Source organism: Trachypithecus francoisi, unplaced genomic scaffold (assembly GCF_009764315.1).
Source record: "Trachypithecus francoisi isolate TF-2019V2 unplaced genomic scaffold, Tfra_2.0 Lachesis_group0, whole genome shotgun sequence".
In the NCBI taxonomy this organism is placed as follows: domain Eukaryota; kingdom Metazoa; phylum Chordata; class Mammalia; order Primates; family Cercopithecidae; genus Trachypithecus; species Trachypithecus francoisi.
In genome coordinates this window covers 185,391,024-185,402,298 of record NW_022681453.1, presented here as the reverse complement: position 1 = coordinate 185,402,298, position 11,275 = coordinate 185,391,024, and the positions used below count along the sequence as shown (strand labels likewise).

The window sequence follows — 11,275 nt, the reverse complement described above, 5'->3', positions numbered from 1 at the left end:
CATAGAACCCTTCTCCCTCAAAATCAGCAATAAAACTTTATTATCCTTGTTTCCCTCACATCAACACAGAGTGGGGAAACTATATTACAGAATGGCCCCCATCTGTAGGCCAACATTGGAAAACTACAGTTGAGCATCTCAACAGACGTGTGAGGCTTAATGGTATCAACATCCTTACTCTTAAAGGATAAAAACTGGCCGGGTGCGGTGGCTCATGCCTGTAATCCCAGCACTTTGGGAGGCCGAGGCGGGTGGATCCCTGAGGTCAGGAGTTTGAGGCCAGCCTGACCAACATGGAGAAAGCCCATCTCCACTAAAAATACAAAATTAGCTGGGCGTAGTGGCACATGCCTGTAATCCCAGCTGCTCCGGAAGCTGAGGCAGGAGAAGTACTGGAACCTGGGAGGTGGAGATTGCAATGAGCTGAGATCGCACCATTGCACTCCAGCCTGGGCAACAAGAGCAAAACTCCATCAAAAACAAGCAGACAAACAAACAAACAACCGGCCTATTCACTCTGCTCCTTGTTCAGACTTTAATTTTTAAAAAAACCTATAGGGCCATGTTCATGATGACAAATGTACTTTTTCTTTTTCTTTCTTTTTTCCTTTTTTTTTTTTTTTTGACACAGGATGTAGATGTTTGGACTATTTTCAATCTTTTTTTTTTCTGATAAAAAAATTCTGTAAAGAAAATCTTTATGCTCACCTATAAAATAGAACAAAGATTTCTTGGAGAGATGTAAAACATGGCTGTGCATCTTATCTTACATACACTTATATAATAAATTTCAGGTTAATTTATTCTTAGATTCTATGCCTAATTTTTTTTTTTGCTTTTTTTTTGAGACAGGGTCTTGCTCTGTGGTCCAGGCTGGAGTGCAGTGGTGCAATCTCAGCTCATTACACCTCCCAGGCTCAAGAAATTCTTCTGCCTCAGCCTCCCAAGTAGCTGGGATTAGAGGGACCTGCCACCATGTCCAGCTAATTTTTGTATTTTTAGTAGAGACGGGGTTTCACCATGTTGGCAGGCTGGTCTTGAACTCCTGACCTCCGGTGATCTCCCTGCCTTGGCCTCCCAAAGTGCTAGAATTACAGGTGTGAGCCACTGCACCGAATGCTGTGCCTAATATTAAAAGCTAGCAACGACTAAGCCTCAGCCCTGGAGTCCTAACTACAAGGAGCATCTTTAAATTCATTCAAGGTTGATTGAACTGGATATGACTTTACTTTTCTGCCAAATCGTATTACTCCCTAATTCTTGGAAAAGTTTTCACACTTTTTGTGTGATACTAGCAATTGCACTCTTTTCCCCAGGAGTGTTGTATCTCTTCCCCTGCTCCTTACACACACACACACACACACACACACACAGAGCCATAAGAATGAAATACACTATGTGTGTGCAAATACCACTTAGTCTGGTACTGCTCATAACAAAGCCTATTAGAAAACCCACCTGAGGGTTGAAGACTTCACAGTTTATGACATCGTAGGACACATCTGCACTGCAGAATCCAGAGACTTTCAAAGAAGAGAGAAGCCTGTGTGTGTGTGTGCACATGGGGAACTGAAGATGCCCAGCCAGAGTTGTGAGCTTCCAGTCATTCAGCAAAGGAAGAGGAGCTTTAGAAAAATCAGAGTAATATAATCAGATAGTCCCACCAGTGGGTCACCAATCTCCCCTCATGTACACGTTGATGAAAGCCCAGGTGGTGAAGGGTGTCATTTTAAGTTATTGTGGTTTTCTTCTGCGGAGGAAAGTGTTGAACAAAAGGGAACCTGTATAGCATAAAGATAGATTTTCATGGACCCTGCCAAGATAAGTGTCTGCTGGCTCTACCCTGCGTACAAGGGCTACAACTGGCTGGCACGCCTGTGCTCCAGAGGCCCCTAAACCCAGCTGTGAGAGGTACACTGAGACAGGCGGATGGCTGTCTGCTAGACATGAGCAGGCACCGGCACTGGGCTTCCCCATGGGTGGTGGTGAGGAAAGCCACATCCACCCTTCTGCACTGGAGACCTCAGTTGCCTGTGCTTCAACACCATGCTTCATTCTGCCTTTCACAAAATGCACCACCTAAGTGATAAGGTGAATACTATTTCACTGAAAAGGTTCAAAGGACGTGAACATAAGCAGAGCGTGAAAAATCACCCCTCCCGCACCTCAGCTTCTTCTCAGAGGTACCACTCTCCTTCATTTTATATGCTTCTCCTTCTAGCCTTCTATTCACTTCACGGGTTGTATACACTGCAGTCTATTTAACTTTGCATTTTCTTTTCTTTTTTTGCTTTTTGAGATGGTGTCTCACTCCGTAGCCCAAGCTAGAGTGCAGTGGCGTGAGATCGACTAACTGCAACCTTCACCTCTGAGGCTCAAGCAATTCTTCTGCCTTAGCCTCCCAAGTAGCTGGGTGTACAGGTGCACACCACCACACCCCATTAATTTTTTTTGTATTTTTAGTAGAAACGGGGTTTCACCATGTTGCCCTGGGTGGTCTTGAACTCCTGACCTCAGGCAACCTTGGCCTCCCATGTGCTGGGATTACAGGCGTGAGCCACCATGCCTGGACTGACTTTGCATTTTCTAAATGCATGACAAACATCAACCAACTGGCAATCTCTCTCATGTCTATTGCTCATTCTCATTGCCCTAATTCCCACTGCCCGGGTCTGGCCCCTCATTCCTGCATACATAAAATAACTTCCAAGTTCATGTCCCTGTCTCCTGCCTCAGTTTCCTCAGGCACAATGGGGCCTCTCCCGCTCACCCACTCTGTGTGCTAGCTCTCAGAGGTAGCTCTGTGCTGACGCATGCTGTGCTATAACCTGGAGCAGAATCTGGAATGGGAGTAAGGGTCACTGAATGGAATCCTAAATTCCAGCACTCCTGTTCTCTGCAACTTGCAGCGTTCCCTCTGTGATACATTAAGAAGGGTACATTGCTTTGCAGTACCCCTGTAGTACACTGTAGTACTCCTGGTCTGTCCTCCTGATTTCAGTTGTTTCAACAAAGAGGGAGTAGTTTATTTTGGGAGAGAGGAGGGAGGCTTCATGTCTTTTCATAGTGTCTATCAGCCACTCAAAGCCTTGCTTTGCCTTAAGATGAGCCTGGAGGCTCATCTCCCAAATAATGACAGCTCCAGAGCCCACATAGAACTTCTGGAACCCCCGTGCTCGCTTCGGCAGCACATATACTAAAATTGGAACGATACAGAGAAGATTAGCATGGCCCCTGCGCAAGGATGACACGCAAATTCGTGAAGCGTTCCATATTTTTAATTATGTATACCAGTGTAGTCTCAATTATATCTAAAAGTAGTTGTGACTAACAAGTATGCTTTGCCTTATTTCCACATTTAAACTACCTTTTAATATAAGGGATTTGTAGTATCAGCTTGTTGAGCAATGACTTTGAATTGAGTTTTCAGTGATCAGAAGCAACAGTTATTTGAGTGCATGAATGGAATGATAACTATAATGTAGTGAAACCACCATATTACAGAAATATTTACTACATATTTTCCATCTGTAGTTTCTCAGAAAGGCTATGGATTAGTTGAACTGTCAAATCTTGCATACTTCTGTGACACCCTTGCCCGTTTTCTCTAACCAAGGTGTTAGGTGTGACTGTCACAACTGTTAATGTTTTCTGGTAAACTAGAAGTATAATATTATTTGATAATTATATTTGTACCCTAAATTTCACCACCTAAATGTAATGTTGATTCCCAAGAATGAAATGAAGGCACTACATTGAAATATGTTCTGTATAAATTTGTCATGTTGAACAACATTTTAGCATGGTAAGTTCCCTTAGCTATATGAATTTTGGCATGTTTCAGAGATCAGTAAATAAAATATTACATAAAAAAAAAAGAACTTCTGGAACCCCCCTGCTTATATTCACTTGTTCCCCAACACCCTTCTTTCTGATTCCCTACTCACCTAAAGTAGTGGTGTCAGGAGTTCACCAGGAATGCCTTCACCCAGACCCTCTTCCTATGCAAATCCTACCCATGTATGCCTACCAAGCGGAAGCCTCCCCACATGCAATCCTTTTTTTTTGAGACGGAGTCTCGCTCTCTCATCCAGACTGGAGTGCAGGAGTGCAGTGGCACCATCTTGGCTCACTGCAAGCTGCACCTCCCAGGTTCACGCCGTTCTCCTGCCTCAGCCTCCCAAGTAGCTGGGACTGCAGGCGCCCGCCACCTCGCCTGGCTAATTTTTTGTGTTTTTAGTGGAGACGGGGTTTCACCATGTTAGCCAGGATGGTCTCGATCTCCTGACCTCGTGATCCGCCTGCCTCAGCCTCCCAGAGTGCTGGGATTACAGGCGTAAGCAACCCCATCCGGCCGTATCTTCAAGTCTTACAAACATAAAGGTTGACTTTTTGTTGTTGTTAGGATCTCCAACTTGCTAATTGATTCTCCCTGGAGCCACTGCAAAAGGGTCATTGGGAACAAATGGGGCCCTTGTAGGGGTGGGGCAGGAACATGAGCTTGGCAATAAGTCAAACCTGGATTCCAATCTAGCTCTGCTACTTACCTATGTGATCCCAAGCAAGACAGGGTCACCTAACCTTTCTGAGCCTTAGGTAAAATCATGATATCTTAACAGGGTATATTTTAGAAGTGAATGAGGTAATATATATGCAGGACCTGGTGATTAGTTCTTATAAACTATCTCTAATACTAGGGAAAGGTGTCTAGGAATCCTTGCCTGACTGAAATAGGTTCAGGTGCATAGTCATGGGAGAAGGCAGATTTCAATGGGGAGTTGTGTGGAAAATATGAAAAATGGAAGCGATTTTGTGAAGTTATGAGGCAGAGAGGAAGGAAGAGAATTAGAAATGGAGAAGCTGAAGGCTAGGAGGATGGGGAAATGCATGAGGGAGCACTGTAAAGGGGGAAGTGGACAGGAGTGGTTGAGGCTGACCAGCAAGTGTGTTTCCAGTGAAGGCTCATGAACAGGCCTGGCGTGATGGCTCACACCTGTAATCCCAGCACTTTAGGAGACAGAGGTGGGCAAATCACTTGGGGTCAGGAGTGTGAGACAACATGGCCCGGCCAACATGTCTACTGAAAATACAAAAATTAGCTGGGCTTGGTGGCGAGTGCCTGTAATCGCAGCTACTTGGGAAGCTGAAGTAGGAGAATCTCTTGAACCCAGGAAGGGGGAGGTTGCAGTGAGCCAAGATCACACCACTGCACTCCAGCCTGGGCGACAAGGGGGAAACTCCATCTCAAAACAACAACAACAAAAGGAACAGGCCTGGGCAGTGTCTGCCGGCAGTGTCATCAAGAAGACAGCATGCGGCTGTGGTGGAGGCCAGTCAAGGTTCTAATCCCAGTCCCACTTTTCTGACTGTAAGCCTAAGCAAGTAATTCAACCTCTTTGGTTCTCCTCTTTCTTCCCTAAGAAATGGTGATCATGCAGCCCATTTTCCCGCCTATGTCCCTTTCCTCCTTGAAGTACAGGCAGACTTCATTTCCCCATCTCCCTTGCATTAGGTGTGGCCATATGATTGAGTTCTAGCCAGTGAAATGTGAGCATGAATCATGCATGTGCCTTCCAGGCCTGGCCCACAGAAACCACCTTTCTGATCCTCCAGTCTCTCCCGATGTGGGCTGGATGCAGAGGATCCAAGAGACAATTCTGAGGCCAAGGGGAAGGCAGAGCCACAGACAAAAGGGGCCTGGCACCCCAAATCACCATGTAGATGACCGCCTGCTGATAACCCATATTGACCTGTAACATGAGAGAGAAATCAAATTCTCCATCCTTAGGCCACTGAGTTTGTTTGTTCCAGCAACTGACCTATTTTGATACAATGATATTTTCTGTATAAGGGACTTGTTTGTAAAGATGAAATTACAATACAAAAAATCTTCAAAGTCATAGTAAATTTTTACTGTACCAGGTCATCAAATAAACATTTCTTGAACACTTAGTGTTTGGGAGGTGCTTTAATGAACAAACCAGACAACATCTGTGCTGTTATAGGGATGAAGAAGAAGAGAGAATCAATAAGTATTTCTCTGCTATAGGACGTAAAGAATGGTTGTGCCACTGACAGCAAGAGTGATGGTAGGAAGTGAGATAAATTTTCTAGAGAAGAGTGAGGCGATTGGGCTTTAGACATTTGAGGAGGCAGTTATATTCCCTCTGTGAACATCACCTGTGAAAGTTTACAGAATATTTGCAAAGATTCATAGCTTTGTTAGCCATGATGACATATAAAGTCTAGAAAGGCAAGGATACATGGTGTATTGTCTAAAGCCTCTAGTAGAACGTATGCTCTCAGGGTGGGAATGGTTTCTTATCCCGTTATTCCCCTGCAGTTCGGGTGTGCATGTGAAGAATGCATTTAATTGAAATGAATTGAGAACTTCAGCTCCTCTGTATTCAAGGTAATACTGTCATTCATTCAAGCAATGTTTGTGAAAGTACTTTGTAAATTATTGAACCCTACTCCAGTGCTTCTGCAAGAGGATACATTCCGAGTTATTAACCTCTGTATCTTTTGTCCTCCCTGGTTCTCACTTTTCTCTTCTCCCCATTCAAGCAGCTGACCTGGTGTCCATGCCTCCAGGAGGAATGTGATTTTACAGGGCCACATTCAGCTGCATCTGCCAGTGTGGCTACACTGTTTGTTTATGGATAGCGGCTGTTCTGATAGGTTGTTGTTTCTGGTCTGATTGGTCAGTGCTTGTTTCATATTGGTTATGCAATACTCTGAATATCACCATTGTAGTTGGAAAGTATAGAGCATCTGATTCTTTTAGTTTGTTTCAAATGATTGAGCCCTGATTTGAGAAGAAAAATAATATTTCAGCAAGGAAAAAGAGTCTTCTGGCCCTAAAAATAAATAAAGTGAAGTTACTTGAGACTAGAAAGAGAGCCCTTAGCCGAGGAAGAAGATATAAGAAGAGCAGCGGGGTCTGGGGTCTTTGAAGCAGAGAACACCTCTGCCCTGCTTTCTGGGCCTGTAGCCAGGAAGGCAGCAAGAAGCCAGGAGAGAATAGTAACATGCTTTACCTTAGCAGTCACGTCCATTTCTAGTTACAGACGCTTCTGTATCCACACTTTGCTACAGAAGTAGCAGATAAACAAGACTCAGATAGTCACCACTCAGGGTGGTGACTATCCCTCAACAGGGGCAACTGTTGGGCTAATGATCAAGGATCAGACCTCCTTCTGGTGGTCACTACCCAGACAGCTTGGCACTATGTGAGATTCTAGAACTGTGGCCCAACTTGTGTGGAAAATAGCAGGGCAGGGCAAGGAGAATCCAAGAAGGACTGGGGTTAAATTTCCTACTAGGCCAGTAAGATGGCAACCTGAAATTGAAATAAATTTGTTCTGAACATAAAGTGATATTTCTTGTGAACATGAATTTATGATCATGAATTATGCCAGCAAACTTCTTTGGAATTTATAGCCAGAGGTTTGTTTGCTTCATGATTGAGTTTAGAACTAATTTTTCCAAGAGGAAATTTATATAACTAGAAATAATCACTAGGAGAGAATTTGCATCACTTTTATAATAATAATAATCATCATCATCACTATCATCTTTCATCCTTTAAGTACCATCCCTTCTTGGTATGCCCACATGTAGCCCAAGCAGTAATAGAGACTGTAGAATTAGAGTTAAGTCCAAAAGAGAAAGAAATTTGGAAGGTCATAGATTTGCCTCAAGTGATGTAGTGGAGAGTGACAGAATTAACTACTGATTGGCAGCACTGAGCTCTTTCCTTTTCATTTTTATCTCGCTCATGTGATCTCCTTTCCCATCCATATTTTGCTGCATCTTGAGTAAGCATGTAAGGTGAAAGGAACTGAGATTTTCATTATTACTGGTCATTTCATTTGTGGTTCTAGTTCAAAATATTTTAATATTTTTCCCATCTAAGGAATCACATTTTAGTTTGGAAATCTACATGCAAAAAATTTGGAAACTTGTGGAAACTCACTCTTGAACTTCCCTGGACATGATTCAGAGGCAGATTGAGGGAGGGCTGAAAGTTCAGCTTTAGAGGGTTTTTGTTGTGCAGCTATGGGAAGCTGGGAAAATTGACTTCAGGAAGACTCAGCACCTCTCCTTCCCTTAGGAGGGAGTGGGAACGCAGATACAGTTTGTCTGCAATGGAAGGGAAAGTGTCCTTTACCTGGATCTCATTCTTCTGAGTGCCCAGGTGGTGGGCCATGGCTATGGCGATGGTGACCTTGGGGACCTTGGCTATGGGGTGGTGGGTCATAGGGTCCATCCTCATGGAAGTGATGGCCATGGTGGTGATGTGCATAGGGGCCATGTCCATGCAGATAGTGTCCTTGGGGATGACGGTCATGAAGATGGACCTCTCTGTAATTATGATTATGAGGGTGAATTTGGGTCCTCTTTGTGCCAGAAGGGGTGTGATGACCTGTTGACCAAGAAGAGGGCAATTGTGAAGGAGTCCTTTTGTTGAAGTAGAGGTCTGTCCAAGTGATCTTTTTCATCTGGGAGAGGTGGGAATCCAAGTTCTTGTAGCTTGTGGGGATGATGATGATCTCTGGACCCATGGGGCTTAAATGGAAGTTTAGCAGTAGGAGAATGCTCATGCCCACCAAAGTGAAAGGGATAGCCCAAATGCGGGTTATATCATTGATGATTCTATATTCCTGGTATGGAACACAGAAAAGTGAATATCATCATGTAACACGCAATGAGAAGTTAGACATTTAACTACGTTTAGACCAATGGTGCCCAGATCTTGGATTCCACAAATGAATTTGAAAAGTAGAATTTAAAAAAGTGTTCTGAAATTGTCATTTAACCCAGTTGATATTTAAAATGTAAACCACAACTGTTATCTTCCATCATCATTTCACAAAAGGGTCAGAAATACAACTTCGGAGTAAAAGATAGTCCTATAGATGGAAAATTGTTAGATACAAAAAACATTGTTATCAGCCAGATATGGTGGCTCATGCCTGTAATCCCAGCACTTTGGGAGGTCCAGGTGGGCAGATCACTTGAGCTCAGGTGTTCGAGACCAGCCTGGGCAACACGGCAAGACCTCATCTCTATGAAAACAAAAACAAAAACAAAACATTATTATCCTCATTTTTCTCATTTTAACAGACAGTGGTGAAACTGTATTATGGCCTGGAAACCATGTGTGGACCAACATTGGGGAGCTAGTGCCTTATAATTGATATTCTTGATAGAGGTCTGAGGCTTAACGTTATCGATATCCCTTACTCCCCAAGGCTGAACACTTAACCTGTTCCCCCTCTTTCTTGTTTAGAGTTTAATTTTTAAAAATATCTACAGAGTTATGTTCATGGTGACAACCCTGCCCTTTGTTTCTCTTTCTTTCTTTTTTTAATTTGGGATGTGGATGTTTGGAGTATTTTCAGTTTTGTTTCTGATACAAAAAATTCCATGAAGCAAATCTTTGTACTCATGTAAAAAATAGAACTAAGATTTCTGGGACAGATGTAAAATATAGTTTTGCATCTTATTTTATATATATTTATATAATAAATTTGAGGCTAATTTATTCCCCTTAGATTCTGTGCCTAATAATAAAAGCTGGGAATGACTAAGTCTCAGCACAGGAGTCCTGACTACAAGGAGCATTTTCAAATTCATTCAAGGTTGATTGAATAGGACATGATTTTACTTTTGTGCCAAATCTTGTTTCTCCCCAGTTCTTGGAAAAGTATTTATACTTTTCGTGTGATAATAGCCATTGCACTCCTTTCCCCAGTTTGGGGCACTCTCTGTATCTCTTTTCTTGTCTTTCTCTTTCTCTCTCTCACACACACGTGCATGCACAATCTCTCTTACAGAGCCGTAAGAACCAATTACACTATGTGTGTGCAAATGTCACTTAGTCTGGCACTGCTCATGACAAAGTCTGCTTAAACAACTCACCTGAGGGTTGAATACTTTGCACATTATGACAAGGTCTTTTGTGCTTTTCAAGTTCAAGGCTCCTGCATCATAGGACAAATATACTCTGCAGACTCCATAGACTTTCAAAGGAGAGATAAACCTGTTAGTGTGTGTGTGTATGCGTGGTGTATATGTGTGCACATGGGGAAGTGAAGATGCCCAGCCAGAGGTGTGAACTTCCAGACATTCAGGAAAGGAAGAAGAGCTTTAGAGAAAATAAGAGTAATGTGATCAGATAGCCCCACCAGTTGTTCAGCAGTCTTTCCTTGTTAACACTTTGGGGAAAGTGCAGGTGGCAAAGGGTATCGCTTAAGTTGCTGTGGTTTTTTTCATGAGCAGGCACCAGTACTGGGCTTCCCCATGGGTGGTGAGGAAAACCACATCATTGCTGCCTTGCCTTTAGGCCAACCCTCTGCCCTGGAGAACTGAATTGCCCGTGCCTACAAACAATGAAGAATGGTACTGAAGAGGGATTTTTGCAACTGCAGCTAGTCCCTTGGAGGAAAGTGTTGGACAGGAGGGAACCTGCGTAGCATAAAGATGGGGTTTCATGGACACTGTCATGAAAGGCAAGTGTCTGCTGTTTCCACCATAGGTACAAAGGCTACAACTGGATGGCACTCCTGTGCTCCAGAGGCCCCTAAACCCAGCTGTGAAAGATTGCCTAGGACAAGAGGATGGCTGTCTGCTAGAAGAAACTGTTAAGTATTGAGGTTCTGAGTACAGTTTGGGAATCAGAGAGACCTACATTAATCCTGGCTTCTCCATTTCCTAGTTGTGAGTTTGGGAAAGTTACACAACATTTCTGAAAGCCAGCCATTGTAAAATGGGTATAATAACATATACTCACAGGTGTAGGAAGGCTCTATTATTATTATTATTATTATTATTATTATTGAGACAGAATCTCACTCTGTCACCCAGGCTGGAGTGCAGTGGTGAGATCTCAGTTTACTGCAAACTCTGCCTGCTGGGTTCAAGCGATTATCTCACCTCAGCCTCCCAAGTACCTGGGACTGCAGGAGCCTGTCACCACGCCCTGCTAATTTTTGTATTTTTTGGTAGAGACAGGGTTTCACCATGTTGGCCAGACTGGTCTCGAACTCCTGACCTCAAGTGATCTGCCTGCCTCTGCCTTCCAAAGTGCTGGGATTACAGGCGTCACGCCCAGCACCAGAGGGCTCAGTTAAATAAGAGTATGCTATAAAACACTTAGCCCCGAGCCTCTTCTCCGGTTTCCATGGTTCGCCACTGGGCTTACATTACCCACACCAAACTCATGAAGAGTTAGTTGAGAATGGGGATAGGGGAAGGAGGTGTCTTTTCT

The 11,275-nt window shown here is 43.5% G+C and overlaps 1 non-coding gene across 1 annotated transcript; it reads left to right on the top strand.

The window, feature by feature from the left end:
* Positions 1-3,172: 3,172 nt before the first annotated feature.
* Positions 3,173-3,279, top strand: LOC117084560. Its single transcript, XR_004437494.1, has one exon. It is a non-coding gene; the product is annotated as a U6 spliceosomal RNA (small nuclear RNA).
* Positions 3,280-11,275: the final 7,996 nt, after the last annotated feature.